The sequence below is a fragment of the Meleagris gallopavo genome, chromosome 15 (assembly GCF_905368555.1).
Source record: "Meleagris gallopavo chromosome 15, MGAL_WU_HG_1.1, whole genome shotgun sequence".
Taxonomy (NCBI): domain Eukaryota; kingdom Metazoa; phylum Chordata; class Aves; order Galliformes; family Phasianidae; genus Meleagris; species Meleagris gallopavo.
In genome coordinates, this window is record NC_139418.1 from 5,157,047 (window position 1) to 5,183,035 (window position 25,989).

The 25,989-nt window shown below is 39.3% G+C and overlaps 1 protein-coding gene across 4 annotated transcripts in view; it reads right to left on the reverse strand.

Moving 5' to 3' along the window:
• Positions 1 to 25,989, reverse strand: part of TENM2 (teneurin transmembrane protein 2) — a 1,471,143-nt gene that overhangs the window by 703,839 nt on the left and 741,315 nt on the right. For all 4 annotated transcript variants that reach the window (XM_085236695.1, XM_085236691.1, XM_085236690.1 and 1 more), the window contains one exon: positions 25,330 to 25,404. The gene's annotated coding sequence lies outside the window, so the exon portion shown is untranslated. The remainder of the gene's footprint in view (positions 1 to 25,329; positions 25,405 to 25,989) is intronic.

Consider the following 25,989-nt stretch of genomic DNA (forward strand, 5'->3'; position numbering starts at 1 on the left):
GAAATTATCTTTCTTGAAACTACTGTTAGCTGATTTGCCTACTTAACATGTTGTGACAGCTTTAAGATCTTGAAACCGTCTAGAGATATTCAGAAACCATTAAGAACTCCAAGAAAAGCTGCATTTGAAATAATAGCAAGTGTCAAAATATCTTGGAAAATGTAAGGCAATAAAATATTAATAATAAAACAGCTGTTTAATGGCAGCCTACCAAACAGCTACAACATATTTGTGTTATTAATGCAAGAAGGGAGGAATTTAAAAATGATATTGTATGGTTCTCCAGGATGCTTTTAAGCACATATTAGGACAGTGGGAAGACAAGATGGAAAAAAAAAAAAAAAAAACCAACAACCAAAAAGTCATTTAAATGTAACCAGTGTAGTAACAAAAATGACAACTTCCTTTGCTAAAAAGCTTTCTTTGTACACTGACTCCTGACAGTCTTCAAGAAAATAAGAACAAATACTGCCTTACTCTGATGGTAACATTTTCATTACCTGTCAGGGATTTCTTTGGAGGTTAGTTTGTTTTTGAACATCAAGTACACAACAGCAGCCAGAAAACCCCTTATAATCTGTATAGGTTGAATGAGTTTAAGTAGATATGTATGACCTCCAGCTCTAAGAAACATAAAGAAAAAGGCTCTTTGGATAGTACACTGAAAGGGCAGACTACTCTAATTGTTAAGGGATGTTAGAGGTATCAGGGAATACACAGGGTGCTGAAAAATGAAATTGCAAAGGAGACGTAAAAGCATAAAAAAATTTTGATGGCCTCAAATTTTGAGAACATTGTAGATATGGGAAGGCTTTTTATGTTTGTTAACAAAAAACTAGATAGCAACAGGTTTAAGCACTCCAGTCTGGACCTGCAGTTGGAAAATTTGAAGAGCATACAGTAGTTGCCCTTATGAAAAAAGCTGCCTTATCATGCTTTTCACAGTTTGATTTTTCTGCACTCCTTAAGAAAAACTTCACTTTTAGCATGCCGTTTTCTTAATGAGAAATTGATGAATGATGACATCTGGCAAGAGAAAAAAAGCATATGGTCTAACTAGCTGTTTCTACAGAGGTTAAAATCAGCTTCGCAATTTTCTCTGGTTGCCACTATGATTGACAGATCATCAAATAAATCACTCACTCTTTTCCCCCTCTGTGCTGGTTCTCTGTACCATCAAAGACACCAGGGGGTAAATTTACGCTGCAGTGTATGAGGAATTAGACACGCAAGATCCATTAACATAAATGGGATTTTTGCACCTAATTCCCTGCACACCACGCTGAAAAATGTAGCTGTAGGATATAATATTCATGTTTTCTTCTTTATTCTATTTATAATTTTAAATTATTAATTTCTAGCATAATTGGTTTCTTTAAAAAAAAATGAAATATCTAGTAGGTTATCTAAAATATTGTTTAAAGCCACTTGGGCATGATGCTAAAGATGGTAGGCAATTTGTATATATGCAATCCAAAAACTCAAAGAAACTATGGAGCAATAGGATTGCTGATCACAAATTCAAATTGTCTCTGCTTTCTTTCACAGCTATTGTCTATAACTTACTTGTTTGAGATCCATCCATCTCATCCCTACCTTTTCCAAAAAGTAATCCAACTGGACATAGTACATGAAATTTTGTATAAAGTAAAAGGTGTTTTAAACTCACTGAGTCCCTGAATTTATTTAATTATTATTATTTTTTTTTAAATTAGAGCTCCTACAGGTTAATGAAGATAGAAAGTTGCTGTTCTCAGGGCTTTTTCTTTCCTGATCCCACAGTCTCTCAAACCAATGGATTAAAGCGGTTTTGGTGAATGACACTCAAGTGAAGTCATTCCTATTCCTGTTTTTGTTGAAAAATGCTTAAAGTGACTTGAATTCTCATTTCAATCTGCAACAATTTTAAGTCATTATGATAGACATTCAAATAATCAGTCAGAATTGATCTATTGATCTATTTACCTTTTTTTTTTTTTTTTCTCTTCCCCCACAGGGTCTCAGTGTCCAAATTGAAAAAAATAATAATTCAATTGACATGAAAAGGAGGTACAGATGTTCATTCTTAGGACAATTTTCTATCCTGTAATGTTTCCAGTCACAAAATATAGTAGTTTCAATAAACAGGCAACTGCCTTCTTCCCACACTTGTATTTTAAACTTACAAAAGTACCAGAGCTGAGAATGCTGTTCATCTACGTGAAATCTGTGAGCTTTGACCAAAGCAAATTCTGTATCAGTTGGAGAAACGGGCACTGAAGAAAGCAAAGCAGATATACATTTTGTTGAGAGGGATTGTGAGATTCTGACATACTATGCAAAAAATGGAAGAGGCCAAAATAGCTGCTAGCTCACAGATCTGAGCAAAAAATGCCTTTCTGAAAGTGGTAAGAAAGAACAAGGAGGAGTGCTGAGAGAATAAATGCCTCATTCATTTGGGCTAAGATGAATATTGCAAGAAAATGCCATTGAAGCATCACCAGAGATACAGGAAAACACTACGTGGGAGAAGAAAAGTCAAAACGGGAGCGTTAATGTTTCAACATATTCAACACATTAAAATTTCAAAGATACAGACTGAAGCCATAACATACTGTTAGGACTTATTTCTATTGTTGCTGCCATCATTTCTTCTATACTGCCAAAATTCACATTGAAAAAAAATCACAGTCTGGACAAAGCTTGTTCATAAAGGAATTGTACAAAAGCAAAGGTTATTTTCTTGTCTTGGTAACTTCTGATTAAACTTGATGAAGAGTACTATAAAGAACAAAGGCGCTATTTTATATATGATAATCTTGTCTTGAGTAAGACTTCTAGAAAGCAGCAGCCACCTCTGGAACGATTTCTATGAAACATTCTGCTTAGTATTTAATCTAACAACTTTACACATTGCTTTAGAGAGCGATGGTCAAACCTATGCTCATTTGCTTATTGTATGATAAATTTTAAGAAATATGACAAACTTACAAGAGTTTACGTAATAAGGATTTCCATTCTTTCCTTTTCCTACATTTTTATTTATTTTTACTTTTCAGAAGCATTGATTGAGGAAATGCAATCTCTTCAATTTTCAAATCAAAAAACACTGCAAGTGTGTTGGCTTCTGCAGATATTTTCAAGTAATATAGATTTTTTTTTTTCTCTTGCTGCAGCAAAATATACTGGGAGAAATACTTTCTCTTCATATTAATGTTCTTCCAAATTCTAAGACCTACTTCATGTTTACAACATCACATATGGTTCCCTTGTTCTAACATAACCATAGAAACACTACTACCACCTTAATTTCTGAAAAAGTGTGCATCAGATATGATGCATACTTGCTAATCAATTGGTCCTGAAACTGTTGAGTCAGAGCTTGTTTGGACAGTTTCTAAAATGGGCACACATATTCGTCATAACTTCTCTGCTATATTAATTTACACCTTCCCATAATCAAGAATACTTCAATTTACAGCTACATGTCCCATGTTTCCAGAGTTTCTATAGTTGTTTTGATTTACCTAACAGCTTACAGGACTTCAAGTGAATCTGAACCCCCCCTCTGAAAATACTTCCCCTTTACTACTGCTACATTATAATGAGTATAATTAATAATACAAGGCAATTCAAATGCTGTGTCAAACATGTGACATGATAAACAAAGGTCCAACAGACACCATTTTATTTCTATTAGTCACGTCAAAATACCCACCAAGTTACCAGAGACAATGCCAAAAGGGATTAAATCTTGTTAGAAACATAGAAAAATCTGTGCTACTTTCATGAAATTGCTGACAAAGGATAACATAAATATTTTGTCTTTGATAGGTAACCACTAACTCTGCTGTACTTAACAGTCAATCCCTTTATCAGGAGACAAGAAACATTCATGGTAAGATACAACTTACTAGATTTTTTTTCTTTGAAATTTAAGGGCTTGTTTCCATCGCCTGGTGTGCTGAAGAATACAGTTTTCAACCAAGGTCACAAGGTACATGTCTGACTAGAAGAATGGTCACTAGTTTAATTTTTATGTGTAAATGTAAAATAGGTGTGCATGTGCATAATCTAAATTGCCAAAACTGTGATTTTTGCTTTTGTTCCATAGAAAAAGTCTTCAGGCATTGCCTGATCATGTTCTTAAGCAGTGAAATACTACTTTTAAAAACAAACAAACAATGTGACCTTTAACATCCTGGTCATGCAATGGAACCATCAAATCCCTTGTTACAATACAGGTGAGCAGATAAAAAATATGTCCCCTGTTATGTCTACAAAACCCTGCTATTTCCCTTAGTATTCATTGAGCATTTCTGTTATTTATTCATGATTCTAGCACCCTTATCATTTATCTTGCTTTTTTCTAAGCAGATTATAATCGGACTTATCAGTAACATGGTATCTTGAATTTATTATTTCTTGCATTTTATTGAAGGAATCTCCTACGTTCAAAACTGAGATGACTTGGTACATGATGCTTATGGTAATACTGACCACTTTTGCGGTCATATATCAGGTTATCATCCAGCTAGTTTTCCCTCTATAACCTCAAGGTCTCTGAATACTATTTCTTCACACTAATTTCCTTCTCAATTGTATAAATGTTCATTTTTCCCCAGTGATCTTTCCATCAAATCTACTAATGACAAGTACAAGGCAGTACTTTTTCAATTGCTGAACAATTGCTCAAGATCCTAAAAACCATCTAATGAACTTCTCTGTAATACTTCCTTCTCTTTTTCATAGGCACATCATTACTAGGCTGCTTAAGAATTTTTATATCTTTAAAACCAAATTTTATTCAAATGAATTAAAGTAAATGCTTTAATTAGAGCTAAAGGGAGATACAAGTAGAATTATTTATTTTTACTTTCATTACTATGATGCATCAAACAATCTCCCCTCCCTGGTCAACATAATTCTGTCTCCATCATAGGTTTTACACTCTATAGCTTTCCTAATTCATAAGAAAATCTCTAGAGCCAAGTTACTCCACGGGGCAGGGGGGAAATGAGAGAAACTAGTTGCCAATAACATGTCTGTTACTGAGTCCACAATACCACATACCTGTATTTTTTCAGTGGTTTTATAGTAACATCAATAAATATACATTTCCTATCTGATGAGTAAATTTTAAGACCTCAAATTACTAAGAGAAATGAAATTAATTGCACCTCACCGGAGAGAGGTTACTCAGTCACATAGATATTTTGGAAAATACTGGTAGTTCTCATGTTACTAAAGGTGGTTCCTTGATTTTGATAAATAGTACCTGATTTTCCACCAGAACTAACGTAATCTTTTATATATCCATACATAAATGCTCAATCTCTTTAGCAAGTACCATATTTATAGAATAATTGTTTATAATAATGCACTTGCTTATGAATTTTAATGTATTTATTTCCTGCAAATTGTGTATGTGGTAAAAAGCCATTAGAAGAAACTTGACTAATGAATGCAGGCATCTCCCCCCACTCCATGGACGGTGATCATGCTGAGAATATTTAGTCTCTTGTATCCACCCTATGATTGTGTATAATCCAATACTACAGTGCTTGCACAAAAAGGGAATATTTTAGAGCAATCAAGTTCCTCAAAGATGGCCCCATCTACTGAATTAATGTTTGCAGACTTAAACTATTACAACAGTTTACAGGCAAATTGTTGAAGAAACCTACAAAGAAATTAAAATGGTGGTACAAAAGCAGATTTTCTTTCAGTGGCTTGATACTATGTACCAGCAAAAAATATACAGATAGAAGTTTCACATGCAGCTGTGAACAGAAAATAAGGTAGCCAAAAATGCGAAGACTTTGTGTGGGCCTTTTGATTACTTAAGAAGACCAAAATGAGCCTTATGAGACTGTAATTTCCCTTGAGGAGATAAGCTTCAAATACAATGATAGTCTAAAGATTACTGGAATAGGAAAAGATAACATTACTTGGTCACTCAGAAGAACTGCACCACAGCTAATTCACAGCTATGAAAGATTCCTTCTCACCAAAATTCCCACAAAACGATGTAGGCAAGAAAGAGAGAATGAGTCTCAGCAAAGAGAGATTCAGAGTCATCAGAAATGGAAGACTGGAAAAGTTACTTGATGAGTTTAGCTATGTACAGGGAGGTTAAAAAGATATTTGCCATGACAGTGGCCTTTAGCCTGTCAATAGTTGGAGTACATGTGTTCCCCCTCTCCATGGTACACTGTTCAGTATAAAAAGTGGCTTGCACAGAGAAAGGAAAGATGTAATCTGGTGTAAGATTCTCATATGACTGAGTGGTATTCAATCACAACTAATCATGGCTGTAAGGGATGGTAACGTAAATACAAAACCTCTGTTATTAAACTCTAACTTCAAAGTCATAACACTTCCTGTGCAGTAGCAGTACAATTCATAAATCATAGGAAAGCATTTGACATTCATTTGTTAAATAACCTGTTTCTGAAATGGAACAATGGGTCAAGATAAGTCAATTACTATTTACACATTTATCCAGCTTGAAGACTGCTGTAGTCATAGGTAAAGCACTCACTTGTGGAGGAAAGAAGGCTGTTGAGAGCTGAAAACGAACCCAATAATTTGAAGCCATCACCTTCCTACATTCCCAGCTTTGTTCTGCGCCATCCTCCATCCTGGCCCCCCAGTCTCCCCCCCCCAGCACAAGGAAGCTTCAGCAAGGGCAGCAGGCAGCAGATTGTTTTAACTATACTGAGTGTATGGTTAAGCTTGCTGTCTCCATAGCAAGAGCCACAAAAGCTGAGAAGAGTTTGGAATTTTGCTGTAAACTGTTACATTCTACCATGGGCTGGAGCTGTAAAAAGCTTTGCCTCTGGAGAAAGGAAAATCCCCATGCATAGTGCAGGAAAGCAAAGAGAGAAGGAATAAAGACTTTATCTTTCAGTTGTAATGGGGTTTGTTTTGAACAGGGAGATATAAAATGAGAAACAAATTAAGAGGCAAAAGCTGAAAATGAAGAGAACAATCAAAGGAAAAGACAAAATGCAGGGACAGCAAGAAGTGGTAGAAAACATGGAATGAAATACTTGTGGTAGCAAGGAGGTAAAAGGATAAGTAAGTTACTCATCAGTGACTGCGTTTATAGGATTCTGTTTACTCAATGCACTCAGACTGGAACATAAAATGATTAACAGCCAATGGAGTAGGGAATATTTTAAATCATCTATCAGTGCACGAAGTAAGTTGAAGTCCGTATGAAAAGAAATACCAAACTTACTGGTATTTGAAGTGAGACAAAGTTACATTACGTTAAATCAAATTTTAAAGGCAGGATAAATTTATGATTTGTTGTCCAGCTGCTGACATTTTTGCTTTTCTCCCAACTCCTGGAGAGACTAGAAGGCTTAACCTCAAAGAAGAGAAGGAGGACAGGAATCAAATTCCTGCTGATTAGATGTATAAGTAAAACCATTCAACCTGCTGCATCTCATGGTTCTGATACCACTCTTAGGTTTTAAATCAGCATAGACCATTGACAATAAAGAGAAGATAGGAGACAGAGATAAAAATCACACAGGTATGTAACAAAGCAATTTTCTAGAGAAACTAACAACTTCTCATTAATATTAAAGAGCAAAGTTCAGTCACCCTATAGCTCATCTGCATCACCAGTTACCCTGTGTAGTCCTTTATATCAATGCAAAGTTGATCTTAAATAATAGAATCATCTTTTTTCTTTGGTCGTGTTTTATACTTGCTTTGCATCGATGCACGACTGAACAGTCATCAAGGATAACAGTCAAGACACTGGTCTCTGCCTGCAAAGAAGTCTGGTAGTTTAAAATAACAGTTTAATTTGAATTGTAATAAGGTTAAGAGTGGGATTCTGAACAGTTCACGACAAGCAACTCCATGGGTCATTATAGATGTAATCATTTGAACTTGAGTTCAGGGTGATTTTATTCTAATGATTCAAATTTCATTTTTCTTCAACATCTAAATGCTTCTTCAAGCCAAAGCACTGCTCTCAAATATACTTCTAATACCAAGGTTGAGGCTCTGAAACATTACCACAAGATAACTGCATACAACTCACATGGAAGCCATGAAGCATTACTTTTTGAGCAAGTCTACTTAACAAATAATCAAAGAACAATACAAATGGGCACATGACCACAACTATCACAGAATTTGAAAGATGACTGTTCTTCTATCTTCTGCTACTAAGATGACTGCTAAATTTTAGTTGTAACCACAAATAAAGTTTGATTCTTGTGCTCATGCTTCTTTCCTTTACTCATCCAAAGAACTCTGCAGTTTTTCAGTCAGTCTTTGGAATAATAATACCCACAGAATGCAAGATCAGATGCCATCAAAAATTTCATAAAAACTAATGATTAAAGTAGTCCTTACACAGGTATTGCAACTGAAGCTGGAAGCTCATTTAATTTTATTTTTTTTCCCCTAATTGGTACATGCTAAACTGGAAAGGCTGCTTAGGGCAAGCTGTGTTTCAGGCACTGACCCCATCTCCAATGCTAGCAATCCCTGTTAATCACTCTGAGTGCATTGCTGATTTGTTTACTAGCAAAAGTGCCACTTGTCAAACTGCTTGCATTACTGTTGTTTACAAGCTGCAGATGTAAATCGTGATATAACCACAGCAAGATGACAGCATAAGAATGTCCAAGCTCCTCTGAGAAGACAAGATGACAGAATTGAACAGACCTGCTCAACTGTTAATTCACTGACATCGAGTATAGTTTGCCAGTTTTTTTTTCAGTTTTAAATAAAATATGCACTGATGATCACTATATATAATTTATGGATACTGCGTGGGAAACACACCCCACATCAGAGAAGACCACAGAATAAACATTATCAAATAAAGGTTAAAGTATGAAGGCACGTGAGATGAATTTCTCCCTGTCCAATGACTCAATCCAGGCTACCATGCTCTTTGGCAGAGATAGAAGGCACTACTATTCCAACAGAGATACCATTTCTCTTCTGCTATTCTTCATGAAGGAAAAACAAAACAAGGCAACTTCCTTTAACTGCACGCAGATCAGCCAATTTTTTCACATCAGCACACCAGGAAGCCTTCAATAATTTGCAAGACCAAAGACTCCCACCTAGCCTCAAACTCACAACTAGTGCCTATCCTGAAACTAAATGCTCGCATCAGTGGAAAACGTGGTCATTGTAATACCATCAGTACATTTTATTTCTATCAGACCTCTTTAATGTCAGGTTATTGCAAGCAGCCTTGGATGAACTACTGGCTTGTTAACTACTTCAAAAAAACAAACAAAAAAAACAACAAAACCCAACCACAATAGGTTTTACCTTTACCTTTAATAACAGAAAGGCTTTATTATTATTATTATTTTTAAAGTAGTTTCATATGCTTGGAGTCCTGCGGGGGTTGTACCTCAATGCCCAGTGACTTACGCTTTGGTGCAGTGGCTGCAGGGCTGAAGGAAATAAGGTAGCCATTTCACTGATCTAAAATCTAACTGAATCACTGTTCAAAAATATCAATTATGTTCAATTTTGCCTGTTTTCTCCGATAGAATTCAATACATTCTCATTTTCACAGGTATGAAATTTCATCCCCTGCTAACTTTGCAAGGATGAGATGTTTAAAAGAACTAGAAAGGAACAGTCAGGCTTGAGAATTCACCACATTAAGCACAATAAGATCAAGACAAACCTAAAACACAGCGTGCGTTAAACAGGTTTTTGTTGGTTTTGCTCTTTTAATTTTCTTTTAATTATTACTGAATGTCTTTAGGTGCTCAGCAAGTTGACGTGGATGTCAGAGATCTGCTTTCGTTGCATGTGCACAAAGCACAAGATGCTGTGGCATGTAGGTTGTATTAGGTCCTATAAAGATTTTGTGCACATTCTCACAGGACATACAGAGAGAGAACATGCAATAGAGTCAAATAGTGCAGCTGGTTATCTTCTGCTTAAGATAAACACCAAGACCACTAATGTAATATCAGACACGCAGTAAATGATGCTGTCTGGAGGTTCAGATACTCACTACTGTAATTGCCTGTCCCAGACCAGTTTAAAGTCAAATAGCAGTACTACTTCTCTCAGCTTTCTGGTTTTGTTAAGATCATTAATGAAATTACTGAGATAAACATTTGAATCAGGAAAGGATATCAAAAGAATACATTGTTTCACCAATTCATGATTTTCAGTAGCTATGGAGAGCCACTGTGTACTTTCTCATATGAAGTTGGACTTTCCTTCGCCCCCTGTCCCAACCCCCCCCTTTTTGGCATTTGTAATCTAAGACATTTTTTCCACATAGAGTCATATTTTGTAAATAACATTCTTAAAGCCCATAATCCATCCTTTGTTTCTAGCTGCACCAATTTCCATGAAATAGGTATTTGGGCTGACTGACTGCTGCACTGAAATGAAGCCATGCCCAGGCACAGTACTGGGGTGGGGAGTGCAGCAGGCAGGGCAGCACCTCCGTTCTGCTTTTGTCATATAAGTGACATCACATCTGCAATTTGGGCAAAGCGATCAAGAAATTAAGCGTTTTGAATCGGGCTTCTTCTTCCATCTTCTTTCTTTACGTACCACAGAGTGTTTGGCAGAACACCTTCTGAGGTACAGCTCGAAATTTCTCTGAGCTATTGGGAAGTAATTTCCTCAGCTTAATCTCCTCCACAGGACTGTGAAAACTGTAGGATAAAAGGGGAACTGTGGCGATTTACCTACTAATTAGTTGCTCTTATTAAGAAGAGCAAGATAATTGATTTTAGGATGCACTACCCCGTATTAAGGCCTAATTAAACTGTATATCAAAGACTAATTAAATGGCATTATTCCATCTCACTGATGAGTTTTGATGCTTGGCGAATAGATTTGGGTGGAAGATGAACACATCGCTATAGATTTCTGACCCACACAGATAACTATAAAACAAGAAGCTGAGCAAAGGGAATTTTGGATTATCTAAACCTCACACATTTATTGGTATTCCTTCACACTGATAGCTTGAAGTGAAAAAACAAAAACGTGAACACCTGCTAAGCATTGCAGGGTAGAGAAAAGACAATGAAAAGGCTCTGTATAAACTGTTTATTTAAACACTTAGGTAATCTCATAGAATGAAGAAATGCATTTGTGGAAAAGATATACATTTTCATAACATATTTCTCTGATTGTTCTGAAGATCTGTGTAGCTACAACAGCTCAAGGGACCACAAGTAACTGATGCCACTTATTTGTTCCATTTTTCAAAAGCATTAAAAAAAATAACTAAGAGATGATGTATCTCTACCTCAATAATTACTTGAATTCATGATTATTCAGTTATCTTTTGGTGTTCTAGGTTAGCATAGGGACAAGATTATCTGCTTTCAGTCCTTCTGTTAGGGGATAGTTTAAAAAAATCAAGCAATTAAACAAAAAGATGATGTTTTCTTTCTGAGCAAAGGAGAGGCAGGGATGGAATTTATTAGTAATTTCTGAGGTTTTTGATCCTTTACTCTTCTTTTAAATCAACTCATCTGTTCTAAAATAATTCCTTTAATAATCCAGTGGTTGGTTTAATAAAAAAACTACTTACAGTAAATTTGTGCATGCAAAGTAAATCAACTCAAAGCTCTAATACCATCAATCTACCTCCTAAATGAAATGTTTTGTCCTCTAGACAGAACTGCTCTGACAACACAAACTCATTGTTCTACTTAATCTGTTAAGGTCATGGCCTCATAGATTATGAGGAGCTGCCTCTGAAAGCCCCTGTGCCCTGTAGTGCAACATCCTTAGGAGAAATCACAAGACCCTCACAAAGAGGACAAAGCGAGGACATCACTACAACTTTGGGGTGCATACCTTCGTTTCTATAGTTTCTCTCATCAACAGGATAATTTGCATACAGCAGCATTAGTCATGCATCAGTTCCTCACTTTTTCATCTCTTCCTGCCCATGGTATAACTATTCAGCAGCGATAATCTATAGCTTTCAGACACCTAAATTCAACATCACCCTGTAGTGTCTGGGGTATCAACCTAAAACTGAAGCATTCTGTATTACCAGAAGGATATTACAACATGAAATATTATTTTATCAATGCAAATAGAAATAGCGGTATTGCCAAGGGAACAGGTTTTTTATTTCATCATCAGTAGAAACCATACTTATAGATAGATAAGTGAGCAAAAAATGTGTAAGCAATCTTTAAAGAACACAGAACATGACAAACCTTGCAGCTAAACAATGTATAAAGGAATTACAAAATAGGAGTTTACTTTGTTTAGTACAGAGTGATTAGATTTTTTTTAAACATATGAAGAAAATTATGTCCAAATTATTCAATGTCATATAAGAGAAAGAAACAAAATGCAAATTATCTCAAATGTTATACAAATATCTTTAACTCCCATGCTCTCTTTGAGTACCAGAAAACTACAATTATGTTGAGACATACATGTCCACGTACTTCCGTAGCTATGCACACCCACATGTGCAAATTTGTACACTAACATGCAAAAATATCCACAGCTGCTGTGCAAACAAGCTTCATTTTTTTTGCCTTGTAGTCAGTCTCACTAAATAGGTACATACAAAAACGATAGGTGTAAAATGGTTACCTTCAGCACTCTAGTCAGAATGCACACACTGCACAGTCACTAATTCTACATGATAAACAATAAATGCTGCTCTAACACCTTGCCTCAGTATTTCATTTTCCCTACCCACCCTTTCCTCCTAGGCTGGCATTTCATTAAAAGTTAGCAAGTCATCTTCAGAAGTCACTGCACAATTTTTATTTTTGTTGTTGCTGTTGTTGTTGCACTTTGCTCTTACAAGACTTCTTCTGGCAATTCTGTTTAATGCCTTTTATTTTATAGTATTATTACAGGGCTTTCACATGCTACTTCAGTCCTCTTCTCTTTGCACTTAAACCAGAGACTAGTATTAAGCAAGTGCAAGCTTTGATCTATCCACACAACTCCTGTGCTACTGACACAAAAAGATACCTCGCTATTGCAAAAGAACACCTTACTGGGAGAAAAGTAAATGTATGGAGTATCCAAATAAGTGTGATAAGCGCTAGCTGTTAAGGCAATGTTTAATTCAACTCTCATTGCAGACTTTGGGATAGGTGTCAGAGAGAGTCTATGAGGGCTGCTCCAAAAACAAATGCGTCCTATTTTATTGAGTTGGTCCCCAGTGTCAGAGGGGGATGTTGGTGGGATGGCAGAAGAGGTTAAACCTTCAACCAATACTCCATTACATTGGGCTGCCATGGGACAGATGGGAGCAGAGGGGCAGTCTGACATGGAAGTGTGCAGGAAGCAAAGCTGTGGACTGAATTGCTCCTTGCAGAAAACATGGCACCCAATGGCATTCATCAATGCTTGCTGAACGTTTAGGAATGCCCAATAGCAGATGTGAGCACAGCGAGACGGTGCATTTCAGCAGTGGTAACAATGATGTAAAAGACAAGCCACGTTCTAGATGTCAATGCAAATTTTTAAGAGTGCAGCATGCAGGCTCTGGTTCATCAGTGGCAAAAATGCATGGTGACTACTGGTGGTGACTATGTTTAAAAAATAGTGTTTTGTAGCTGACAATTTGTTCCAGCGTCTGTTGAAGTTTCCATGGAAATAAGTTGGAGGCATTACTTTCAGAGCAACCCAAGCACTTCTTACTAAGACCATTTAAGAACCAGTAATAACTATTATCTGCATCTATGCTGGAAGTCCCTATTCCCATTTTATTAAATACATTGACAGGCTGACGGATTTGACACTGAATACAGGAGAGAAAAACTATTTAATCCAGCTTTTCATTATCCTTATCCAACGAAAAGATGAATCAAATGGGGAAGTAATAAGATGTGTTGCTGTTTACTCAGCAACAGGAATATAAGTTATCTAAATTAAAAGTTTATGTCTCCAAAAGGAAAGACATCTGACAGTACTTAATAGCTAAGTTTCAGCAATTATTAAAAAGCACAAAGAAATCATCTATTACTAAATAAAGAACTGATACAACTTGCTAATCAGCAAATCCAGCCAAAACACTGGTTTTATAATCCAAAACACGAGATTTAAATATAATTCATGAACTTCTCCAAAATGAGAAGATTCTACTCTGGCTGCAAGTTGCACTGCAAAGAAAGCAAGCAGCAACTGAACATAATAGAGCTCGACACTTAATTCAGGGCTCTTGCCCTCCATGCTAGAGATCAATCTTCTCTTCTATAGCCCCTCTATCCTCAATGGGAAACCTGCTTTCATTTATTTTACAGATGCCTGCATGATTTCAACATTTGTCTACTTTTCATATCATAGTCCAAGGAACGAGGCAAACAGTGCACATAAATGAAAGATCTATTTTGTTTCCCCATTTAAAAAAAAGACAAAAAAAAAAAAGAAAAAAAGAAAAAAAGAAAAAGCAAAAACAAAAACAAATCAGAGAGGACTGGGAATTGATTGCATTTGAACATGTCCCTTACCTCCAGTATCTAGTATATCAGTTTCAGAATATATTGTAAAATTGTAGCATAGAGGAGACTTGAAAATAAAGCTAAAATAAATATCTGTGAAATAGATGGTGCTGATCACTTGTTTGGACTAATTTATATTTCTTAAGGTTTTATAAACAAGCATATTTGGACAAAGATTGAATCATGTTGGCAAAAAACATCTTGACGTACAGTATTTTTTTAGTTTATCAAGGACCTTATAGAGATTTCTTGAAGATCATAATAGCAAAGTGTGTCTAGAAAATGAGTTGAAGGTCTTTCATACAACAGTTTCATGCATTATAACTTTCCTCAGGAATTCAAACATTTGTTTGATGTATTCAGCACAATACTGCAAGTCAGGGTACAAAGGTCATGAAGTATCACTCTACATATTCCAATCATTACCACTAAAAAAATCACATTCAGTGCATATGAGAATGTCAAGGCCCATCACAATCCTGAAAGAAAAAATGCAAAACTGAATCTAACTTACTCTACAATACTAGACAAACAGCTCAGGATTCATACTGTTTTCCTATTTGTCATGTATAATAAAGAACGGAATTTACTCAGTAACCCCAAATTTCTCATAAATAACACGACTATTTCAGTAGTGCAACAGCCCATGTAAGCATTCAGGAAATTAATCCACTAGCTGACGAATTCTACACAAGCAAGTATTCAGGAAGGCCAGCAATTCTATGTGCTAATAAGTTAGCTATAATTAGTAATAGAAGCCTTAAAATAACTGCAGTCCCCTGAGTCAGCATTCATATCTTCTGTATTCTGGAAACGATAGGATCATTCTTCCAGTTTTACTAAATTGGCAATTAAAAGCTGATTTAGGATCAAAGGCAACTTCAAGGTTATAAATATTTCTAGCTGGCTGTGAAGTACTCTCATGAAAATTTCTTGAAAGAGGGTGCCTACTCCAACTGCAGTAAGCTTGCAGGAGCCAAAGAGAAATAATTAAAAACAAAAAATTGTCAGAAGTAAACAAGAATAGAAGGCTTGTGTGTAAGGAGGGGTGGATGTGGAACACAAAGACCTTTAAGAAAAAAATATGCTTCACTAGAGAAACTAAGTGCAGTTAGTTGAAGATTTCTATAGAACTAAATGAACTGGTTTAGTCGATGTATCTGGAATATAAGAAAGCAAATCTGAACGCTGCTATTGAGCAAATAATAATGGCCAGTGGGAAGTCAGTGTTACTCCAGTAATTCATTACCCTCTCTATCTAGTGTTTTCACAGGACCCAGCCATTACAACAGCATTGCTTTTTCTTCATAACTGGCAAAATCCTGGTTTATAAACCCTCCATATACTGAGTTCAATGTCTGCATTCAAATTCGTTTTTCTTCTCTTGTGCAATCATTTCCAAGACAATACATCTCCAGATTTTAAAATAAGCCCACCAATACACAAAGCATTTTGAAGCCTTCTTTTATTTGTCATACGAGGAAGCAAAATAAGACAGAAGCAGTAGAAACCTTTTGTTAAAAAGAGGTAAAGAAACTGCCTACTCGGCCTCTTCCTCAATTGATTATGGTTGCTTGTGGTCCTTAATAAATTAGGATCAAAACTAACGCATCAGTTCCACATTACATCTAGAGATATAACAGATACAAACAATTCCCATGCCAAAGACTGCTTTGCAACCCTGAGCTCTTCAACTGCGAGAGTCTCACGAACGAGGCAGAGAACATAGCTTCAAATTGCTGAATTTTTGCATAAGCATAGCTGTGATTTCATAGGGAACTGCCAATATGACCAGTCACAGAATCACAGAATCACAGAATTGTAGGGGTTGGAAGGGACCTTTAGAGATCATCGAGACCACCCCCCTGCCAAAGCAGGTTCCCTACACCAGGTCGCACAGGTAGGCGTCCAGGCGAGACTTGAATATCTCCAGAGAAGGAGACTCCACAACCTCCCTGGGCAGCCTGTTCCAGTGCTCCGTCACCCTCACTGTGAAGAAGTTCTTACGCACATTCGTGCGAAACTTCCTGTGCTGCAGCTTATGTCCATATGCAGAAAGTCAAAACTCAACCCTACAAAACAGCCACAACCAAACAGAAGAGCACAATGCCCACCAACAAACCAACCTGGTGCAACACTGTTATATACTCTAACCCAGTGATTTGGGTCATATCCTCTGAACTGCATTTATTTCTTTTAAGAAGTTTATTGGTTAAGATTTATCACTGGCACTATTTATTCCAAATGGTTGTCCTCACAAGCAGCCTTACTGATTAAGTGAAGAAACTAATATAATTAATCCAACTTAAAGGATGACCTGTGATAGAAAATGTCACATTTCAAATGTTTTTTTCTCCCTTAGTTATCAGTGACGAATAATTAATGCATGCACAACACATGAATTCATAGCTGAAAAGTGCACTTGAATATCTGAAGCCTGCTTAGAGACTGATGACCTTTCAGGTGTTGCTGCCAAAAAAAAAGAAAAGATCAGATCCAATAACTTGCTCATGTGCTATGGTGTATTGGTCTATTACTGTGACAAATTCCAGAGTCTTTGGGACCAGAGAAGCTAAAAGAGGATCAGATGAGGATGGTAACAACAACAACAAAGTCAGATGATGTAAGTACACTAATGAATGGAAAGCCGTAGTTGTCCTCTCTGTTTCTCCATGTTTCTGAATGTATTTTTTCCCCTCACAAATGGATTAATTTCTCCTAAGTTGACTCCCACTAAGTTTTCCAGAACAATCACTGTCTCAAAGTTATCAGTCCTTTAACTCCATGTCTTGCCTGGCTGTGCCATATACACGCTGACGGTTTTCAGATGGCTGTTTCACACATCCTGCACATGTAAGAACTGCTGTAACCTTCAGAACTTGTCTCCCAAAATCCAAGCAAAAAGTGAAATCATGCATGCAGCATTTTTAAATGCTACCACATTGAATCTCAAAACTCAGAAAAAGGTCTTGCAATACATCTGTCTTGAAAGTGGAATGTGAAGCCACCAACGAAGCCCCGTGCCACAAGTATAATGTGCCGTATAACTGTTTTTTTTTTCTTTTCTGCAAAAATGATCACTGTCATAGATACACCACCGAACATCTAAGGGGAAAAGTACCAGAGCAACACACAGGATCAGAATAAAACCCTTCCCATTAATTCCCTATATCAGTAAACTAAAAAATAGTGACACACAGGCAGCAATTAACCATCTTACTATACCTCTGCCTAAACAATGATAGTAATCAAAAGGAGTACTGAAGACGTAATCATGCGTCTACCCATGTCTTTAATTTTCAACAAGGAGTCAAAGGACTGTGAATAACATGCCTATTTTTATTTACCCAAATCATTTTATTACTATTCCTAATTTTATTCCTAGTAAAAGAAACCCAACAGCAGAGAAGCAATATAACAGATGCTGTCTATTCTACAAAGCACAAAGCTATCACTACAGCTCAGGAAGCAAATCAATAGATTATAAAGACCATAACATTAGCAAGAATGTCCTCTCTTAAAAAGATATTTAAGCAGGGTTGTCATGGTTTCATGATTTTTCATTATCGGTATTCCACATCATAACATCATGCAATGTACTGGGGGTTTGACTGCTGATGCTCAAGTTCCGGGTGCCTGTCCAGCGGAGAAGAGCAGCTACGTTTCCCCAGGGGGCTTTGCGGTCAGCGAGGAGATATAACTCCCGGCAAGGTCACCTGATGCTCTCTTCTCTGCCTGCGCTGCTTCGCTTGCGCTTCTCTGCCTGCGCTGCTTCGCTTGCGCTTCTCTGCCTGCGCTTCTCGCCTGCGCTTCTCTGCCTGCGCTTCTCATCTCAGCGTTGTGGTAAGGCCGATCCACCATCAATTTCACATTCTCTCTCCTTATAAAATTCTGTTGATACCATATTTAGTAAATTACTTTGTTTTACCTCAGATTGTTGCCACTGTTTTCAATTATTTCGGGGTCCCTTATTTTCTTTTTTTTCCGGGGGCGCGGATCCGCGGATCCCTCCGCCCTTCTAGTCACGGAACCGGGCCGAACCAGCCCGTAAACCGTTGACATTCTTGGTGGAGAATGCGGGCAACAGTTGCTTTTTAGCTTTTTGAACAAATCTCTCTCTCCGCTCTCAGACAGCTTCATTGGGAAAGTTTATCTGTTTCACCAGTACTGTCTGAAAGCGTGACCTTGAAAAGTCCAGGCGGACGGCCAATACTCTAGGATATTTGTAAACTTTGAGCCTTGCTATCTTGTTTCTGTAAAAGAAAAAAAAAAAAAAAAGAGAAAAAATGCTTTCTCTACTGAAACTGCCTTTTAAGGGGCTGCATGCCACTGTCTCTTCTTTCTTAATGCTAAAAACATACTGGGCCTTAATTAAGTTCACCACTTTGCTCTATGGAGCAATAGGTATATATAGCCAATTGAAAACATGGATGGAAATAACTATGTGGCATCTGCATATTATGTGGCATACCATTCCAGAGGGAGCTGCTAATTTTACAGGGTTGGGGATTTTTAAGCAGGTTTCCAGCCTCTCCTTTGAATTCTTTATGTGGATTTTCAATGCTCACCTGATCACGTTATTAATCTCCGTGAATGTACTGCTCACCATTTCACTTATTATTAGTATTTATTATATTTTGAGGAAGTCTGCCCCAAAACCAGTAAATACTGAGTGGCAGGGAATGTGGAGAGGCCTGGGTGAGACTTTAGAGAGATGGAAATCTTCGGTGTCATGGAACTTTACTCCAGAACACCTGAAAGACCCTGAAAATTTAAACAGATATTTGAGACAGGAATGTCGCGGCTCAGGAAGATCTGAGGAGGCCCAAATTATTTGGGGCCTGGCTAATGCTTACCGGGCCTTATTCAATACTATCCTGGAGAGGGAGAGAGTTTGTGAAATTGAAAAGGAGAGTCTCAGGGAAACAGTGCAAAATGAGCGAGAGAGTCTCCTGGTCGAGAGAAACAGCCTCCAATCTGAGAGAGATGCCCTCCGAATTGAGAGAGACTCCCTGCAATCCAAACTCAACAGTCTTCAATCTCAACAAGACACCCTCCAATCTGAGCTAGATACTCTCATCATCGAACGAGACAGGCTCCGAGCTGAACTGGAGGATGAGAGCATTGGAACTGACCAACCTGATCAACTACAAGAAGCACCACAATTGATGTCACTTGCCCCTGTAAGAGGACGGAAAATGAAACGAATCTCGACTCAGTTAGAAGAGAAGAAAGAAGAGGAGAGAGGTCCAGAGGAGTGGCTCCAAGATCCACAAGAAGCACCCCTAAGTCCAGGGGAGGGGCCCTCAGTAAGACCACGGTCACCGGCGCCAATGAGGGCAACAAGAAGTCCCGAAAGAGTAAGAGGTGAGCAAGATATCGTTACTATTGTTGATCGATCTCTGAAAATGAATGAAATTCGAAGTCTGAGAAAAGACTTTTCACGTCACCCAAATGAGCCTATTGCCACTTGGTTACTTCGATGTTGGGACAATGGGGCCAACAGTGTGTGGCTGGATAGTAGAGAAGCTCGCCAACTGGGTGGCATTGCCAGGGACTCAGCCATTGACAGAGGTATTAGTACATGCCAGAACCAGGCCTTTACCCTCTGGAAGCGGATGTTGTTAGCTGTAAAAGAAAGATACCCCTTCAAAGATGATCTGATGCCTGAGAAAAAGAAATGGGCTGATATGGAAGAAGGCATCTGTTATTTAAGAGAATATGCTGTGGTGGAAATGCTACATAGCCCCGATTTCATTCCTGACGAGCCAGACCAAGAGCATGATCCCGAGAGAGTCAGGTGTACACCAAACATGTGGCGTACATTCACAAAGACCGCACCAGAAAGGTACGCCAGCACATTTGCAGCAATGTATGGCAGAGGGGAAAGAAGACCCCTTATAAGTGAATTGGTTAATAAACTTCAAGACTTTGAGTTACATTTAAGCCCTCTGCGAGCTTGTGTTTCAGCCATTACAAAGGTAGCTGAAAAGCTGGACAGAATGGAAAACAAACAAGAAGATATAATAGACAAACTATCAACCGTGCCTGAAGCTGATAAATCCATGGAGGTAACGGATACATCAAATGGGGACCAGAATTCCCAAAACAGCCTATTGGAGGGGCTCATCAACTTGATTTCCTCCCAGCCGGTGGCATCTAATGTCTCAGCCATCAAAAGAAGACGTTCTCCTGCTCGAGCAAGTGACAACAGTAAGACCACATCACGTTTTGCCTTGTGGCATTACCTACGTGACCATGGAGAAGATATGAAGGAGTGGCATAAACAACCTACTCCTGTACTTCAAGCACGGGTAAGAGAGTTACAAGACAAATCAACCACCAAGGTGAACTTCTCCAAAAAGGTGATTGCTCCAGTTGCTGCAGACAATGAAGGTAACAAATAGAGGGGCCCTGCCCCCAGCCAGGGGGGGGAAAGGGATAATAGAGTTTATTGGACTGTGTGGATTAGATGGCCTGGCACATCAGAATCACGAAAATATAAGGCCCTGGTGGATACTGGTGCACAGTGCACTCTAATGCCCTCGAGTCACCAAGGGACAAAATCAATTTATATTCATGGGGTGACTGGAGGTTCCCAAGAGCTAACTATGTTGGAGGCCGAAATCAGCCTCACTGGTAAAGACTGGCAAAAGCACCCTATTGTGACTGGCCCAGGGGCTCCATGCATACTTGGTATTGATTACCTCAGAAGGGGATATTTTAAGGATCCCAAAGGGTATCGATGGGCCTTTGGAATAGCTGCTGTAGACACAGAAGGTGTTAAGCAGTTGTCTATTTTGCCTGGCCTGTCAGAAGATCCATCTGCCGTGGGGTTGCTACGAGTGAAAGAGCAACAAGTACCGATTGCTACAAAAACGGTGCACAGACGGCAGTACCGCACCAACAGGGATTCCTTGCTCCCCATTCAGAAGCTGATTCACCAACTAGAGAATCAGGGAGTGATTAGCAAGACTCACTCACCTTTTAACAGCCCCATATGGCCAGTGCGTAAAGCCAGTGGAGAATGGAGGCTGACGGTGGACTACCGTGGCCTGAATGAAGTCACACCCCCATTGAGTGCTGCTGTGCCAGATATGTTAGAACTCCAATATGAATTGGAGTCAAAGGCAGCCAAATGGTACGCCACCATTGATATTGCTAACGCCTTTTTCTCCATTCCTTTGACCAAAGAATCTAGGCCACAGTTTGCTTTCACCTGGAGGGGCATTCAGTATACCTGGAATCGTTTGCCCCAGGGGTGGAAACATAGCCCAACCATTTGCCATGGGTTGATCCAAGCTGCACTGGAACAGGGAGGTGCTCCTGAGCACTTACAGTATATTGATGACATCATCGTGTGGGGCAACACAGCAAAGGAAGTTTTTGAGAAAGGAGAGCAAATAATCCAGATCCTTCTGCGTGCTGGTTTCGCTATTAAGCGAAGCAAAGTGAAAGGGCCTGCCCAGGAAATTCAGTTCCTAGGTATAAAGTGGCAAGATGGCCGTCGTCACATCCCAACAGATGTGATCAACAAAATCAGTGCCATGTCTCCACCCACTAATAAGAAAGAGACACAATCGTTCCTGGGTGTAGTGGGTTTTTGGAGAATGCATGTTCCAAACTACAGCCTCATTGTAAGCCCCCTTTATCAGGTGACACGGAAGAAGAATGATTTTATGTGGGGTCCTGAGCAGCAGCAGGCTTTTGAGCAGATTAAACAAGAGATAGCCCGTGCCGTGGCCCTGGGGCCAGTACGGATGGAACAGGATGCGAAGAACATCCTCTACACTGCTGCTGGAGAGAAAGGTCCCACTTGGAGTTTGTGGCAAAGAGCCTCAGGAGAGACCCGAGGCCGACCCCTGGGATTCTGGAGTCGGGCGTACAGAGGGTCTGAAGAGTGCTACACTCCAACTGAGAAGGAGATCTTAGCCGCGTATGAGGGGGTTCGGGCTGCTTCCGAAGTAATCGGTACAGAAACACAGCTCCTTCTGGCACCTCGACTGCCAGTGCTGAACTGGATGTTCAAGGGAAAGGGTCCCTCCACCCATCATGCTACTGATGCCACTTGGAGTAAGTGGATTGCGCTGATTACGCAGCGAGCGCGGATCGGGAATCTCAACCGTCCAGGAATCCTAGAGGTGATCATGGACTGGCCTGAAGGCAAAAAGTTTGGAACACCGCCAGCAGAAGAGATATCACGTGCTAAAGAGGCCCCACCATATAATGAACTACCCGAAAATGAGAAGACATATGCCCTGTTCACAGATGGATCGTGTTGTATTGTGGGGAAACACCGCAGATGGAAAGCCGCTGTGTGGAGCCCCACACGACAAGTTGCAGAGGCCACTGAAGGAAAAGGAGAATCGAGCCAATTTGCAGAGGTAAAGGCTGTCCAACTGGCCTTGGATGTTGCTGAACGGGAGAGGTGGCCAATGCTTTATGTTTACACTGACTCGTGGATGGTGGCAAATGCTCTATGGGGGTGGTTACAGCAGTGGGAGCAAAACAACTGGCAAAGAAAGGGTAAACCTATTTGGGCTGCTGACCTGTGGAAAGATATTGCTGCCCGAATAAAGAATATGGTTATAAAGGTGCGTCACGTAGATGCCCATGTGCCCAAGAATAGGGCTACTGAAGAGCAGCAAAATAACCATCAGGTAGACAGAGCTGCCAGAATTGAGGTGGCCCAAATAGATCTGGACTGGCAGAACAAGGGTGAATTATTTCTAGCCCGATGGGCCCATGAGACCTCAGGCCATCAAGGGAGAGATGCGACATATAAGTGGGCTAGAGACCGAGGGGTGGATTTAACTATGGATGCTATTGCGCAAATCATTCACGACTGTGACACGTGTGCCACAATTAAACAAGCCAAGAGAATGAAACCTCTCTGGGAGGAAGGGCGATGGCAAAAGTACAAATATGGGGAGGCATGGCAGGTTGACTATATCACCTTGCCACGATCTCGTAATGGTAAGCGTTATGTGCTCACCATGGTGGAGGCAACAACTGGGTGGCTTGAAACCTATGCAGTACCCCACGCTACCGCCCGAAATACCATATTAGGTCTTGAGACACAAGTCCTGTGGCGACATGGTACCCCAGAAAGAATTGAGTCAGATAATGGGACTCATTTTAAAAATTCTCTTGTAGGTACCTGGGCTAAAGGTCATGGTATTGAGTGGATTTACCATATTCCCTACCATGCACCGGCCTCAGGTAAGATTGAACGATACAATGGGTTGTTAAAAACTATGCTGAAAGCAATGGGAGGCGGTACATTTAAGCACTGGGAGAAGCATTTGGCAGAAGCCACCTGGTTAGTCAATACCAGAGGATCTATCAATCGTGGTGGTCCAACCCAGTCCAGCTCCCTACATACCGTAGAGGGAGATAAAGTCCCTGTTGTACATGTAAAGAATATGTTGGGAAAGGCAGTTTGGGTTATTCCAGCCTCTGAGAAGGACAAACCTCTTCGTGGAACTGTTTTTGCCCAGGGACCTGGGTCCACTTGGTGGGTGATGCAGGAAAACGGGGATGTTCAATGTGTACCGCAAGGGAACTTGATGTTGAGGGAGTGCAGTCAGTAATTCCTAGTGCGTGTGTTTATATTTTGTTTGTCTATATTAAGCATGATGTAGTGATGTGGAATAAGGGGTGGAATGTCATGGTTTCATGATTTTTCATTATCGGTATTCCACATCATAACATCATGCAATGTACTGGGGGTTTGACTGCTGATGCTCAAGTTCCGGGTGCCTGTCCAGCGGAGAAGAGCAGCTACGTTTCCCCAGGGGGCTTTGCGGTCAGCGAGGAGATATAACTCCCGGCAAGGTCACCTGATGCTCTCTTCTCTGCCTGCGCTGCTTCGCTTGCGCTTCTCTGCCTGCGCTGCTTCGCTTGCGCTTCTCTGCCTGCGCTTCTCGCCTGCGCTTCTCTGCCTGCGCTTCTCATCTCAGCGTTGTGGTAAGGCCGATCCACCATCAATTTCACATTCTCTCTCCTTATAAAATTCTGTTGATACCATATTTAGTAAATTACTTTGTTTTACCTCAGATTGTTGCCACTGTTTTCAATTATTTCGGGGTCCCTTATTTTCTTTTTTTTCCCGGGGGCGCGGATCCGCGGATCCCTCCGCCCTTCTAGTCACGGAACCGGGCCGAACCAGCCCGTAAACCGTTGACAAGGGTATTTTTATGTTTTCATATATATACATATCTTATATTCACAGTAACAAAAGTTGCAAGTATGTATGTGCACACACATACAGGCATATATTGTATATTAAATATGTATTCAGATGCATATACATGCATCATCACAGACACAACCCACAGAATTTTACATATAATCCACAAGAGAATCCATGAAGAACCTTAAGTAACAATTATAACAAAAAAGTTCTGGAAGTCACACGGAAAACAAGCAGACTGTACTGCATCTGGACTGAGTGTTATTGCAGAGCTAAAATGCACAAGTTTTTTAGCAAGGCAATACGCACAATGGACATAAAAAACATTCTTAATAGAGAAGTAAACGATTGAGTAGACGTTGAAGAAAAAGAAAAAGAAGAAGAATAACTAAAAGCACTAGCCAGCAGGACTTCTCAGAAAGGACAGAAAAAAATCAAGCAAGATATTGAAACCAGACAACCAGAAAAAACGGAAAAGATAACAAGCAGAGATTTGAAACTGTAGAATTTGAACAGCATAGGAAGTGGAATTATGATTTAAAAAAATGAACTAAAAGTAACAGGAACAGAGGCTTGCATATATATTTACCAGAAATAATGCAGGCTATAGAACTCACAAGTTCCTTTAATGAGCAAGAAATATTTTTCAGAAATTTTGTTTATAATGCGCGTGCTGACATTTGTAACTATTACCTTAGAGGAGACTTTCAGCAGGGGATAAACTCCAGAAACACTTCACAGAGGGGTGTTTGGATTTCTCTGTTGAGTCTGAAAAACAGAAAATCACCAGTTAAAGCCATCAGCTTATGACACTGAGGCAGCACTGGCAAAAGTGATAGAAAATACTCATGTAAGAAATCTGCCCACTGAACAAAGTACGTGCTAAGGAGAAAGGTGGATTAGCAGGTTTATCTCAGAAGTGACAGATTTCTGCATTTCAAAAGTGCCATGCTGGAGTGTGTGATGGAGCGACTCACACGAACAAGAGCAACCCACAGTTCGCCAACAGCCAACAGTTTTGATTTGATCTAAAGGCTGTTGTAAAATCCTAAGATTAACCCCAAACATATAGTTTTCCCCTTTGAATTTCATGAAGATTTATTTCAGGGAGATTAAACAACACTGGAAATGTATCCAAATAACTTAACTACACAAAGACAAGTTAGAAAAGAAGTGTAACACATGCATCCTTTAAGCTTCCTTTCACACGTCCTCACCCATCCAGTAAGTAAAACGCAGACACAGGGAGCAATAAACTCTGTTTTATATGCAGCTGGAAGGCAGCACTTCCTTTTCATTTATCATTTAAACACAGAACTTCAGTAAGTTACTGCACTGTAAGACTGGGACTCT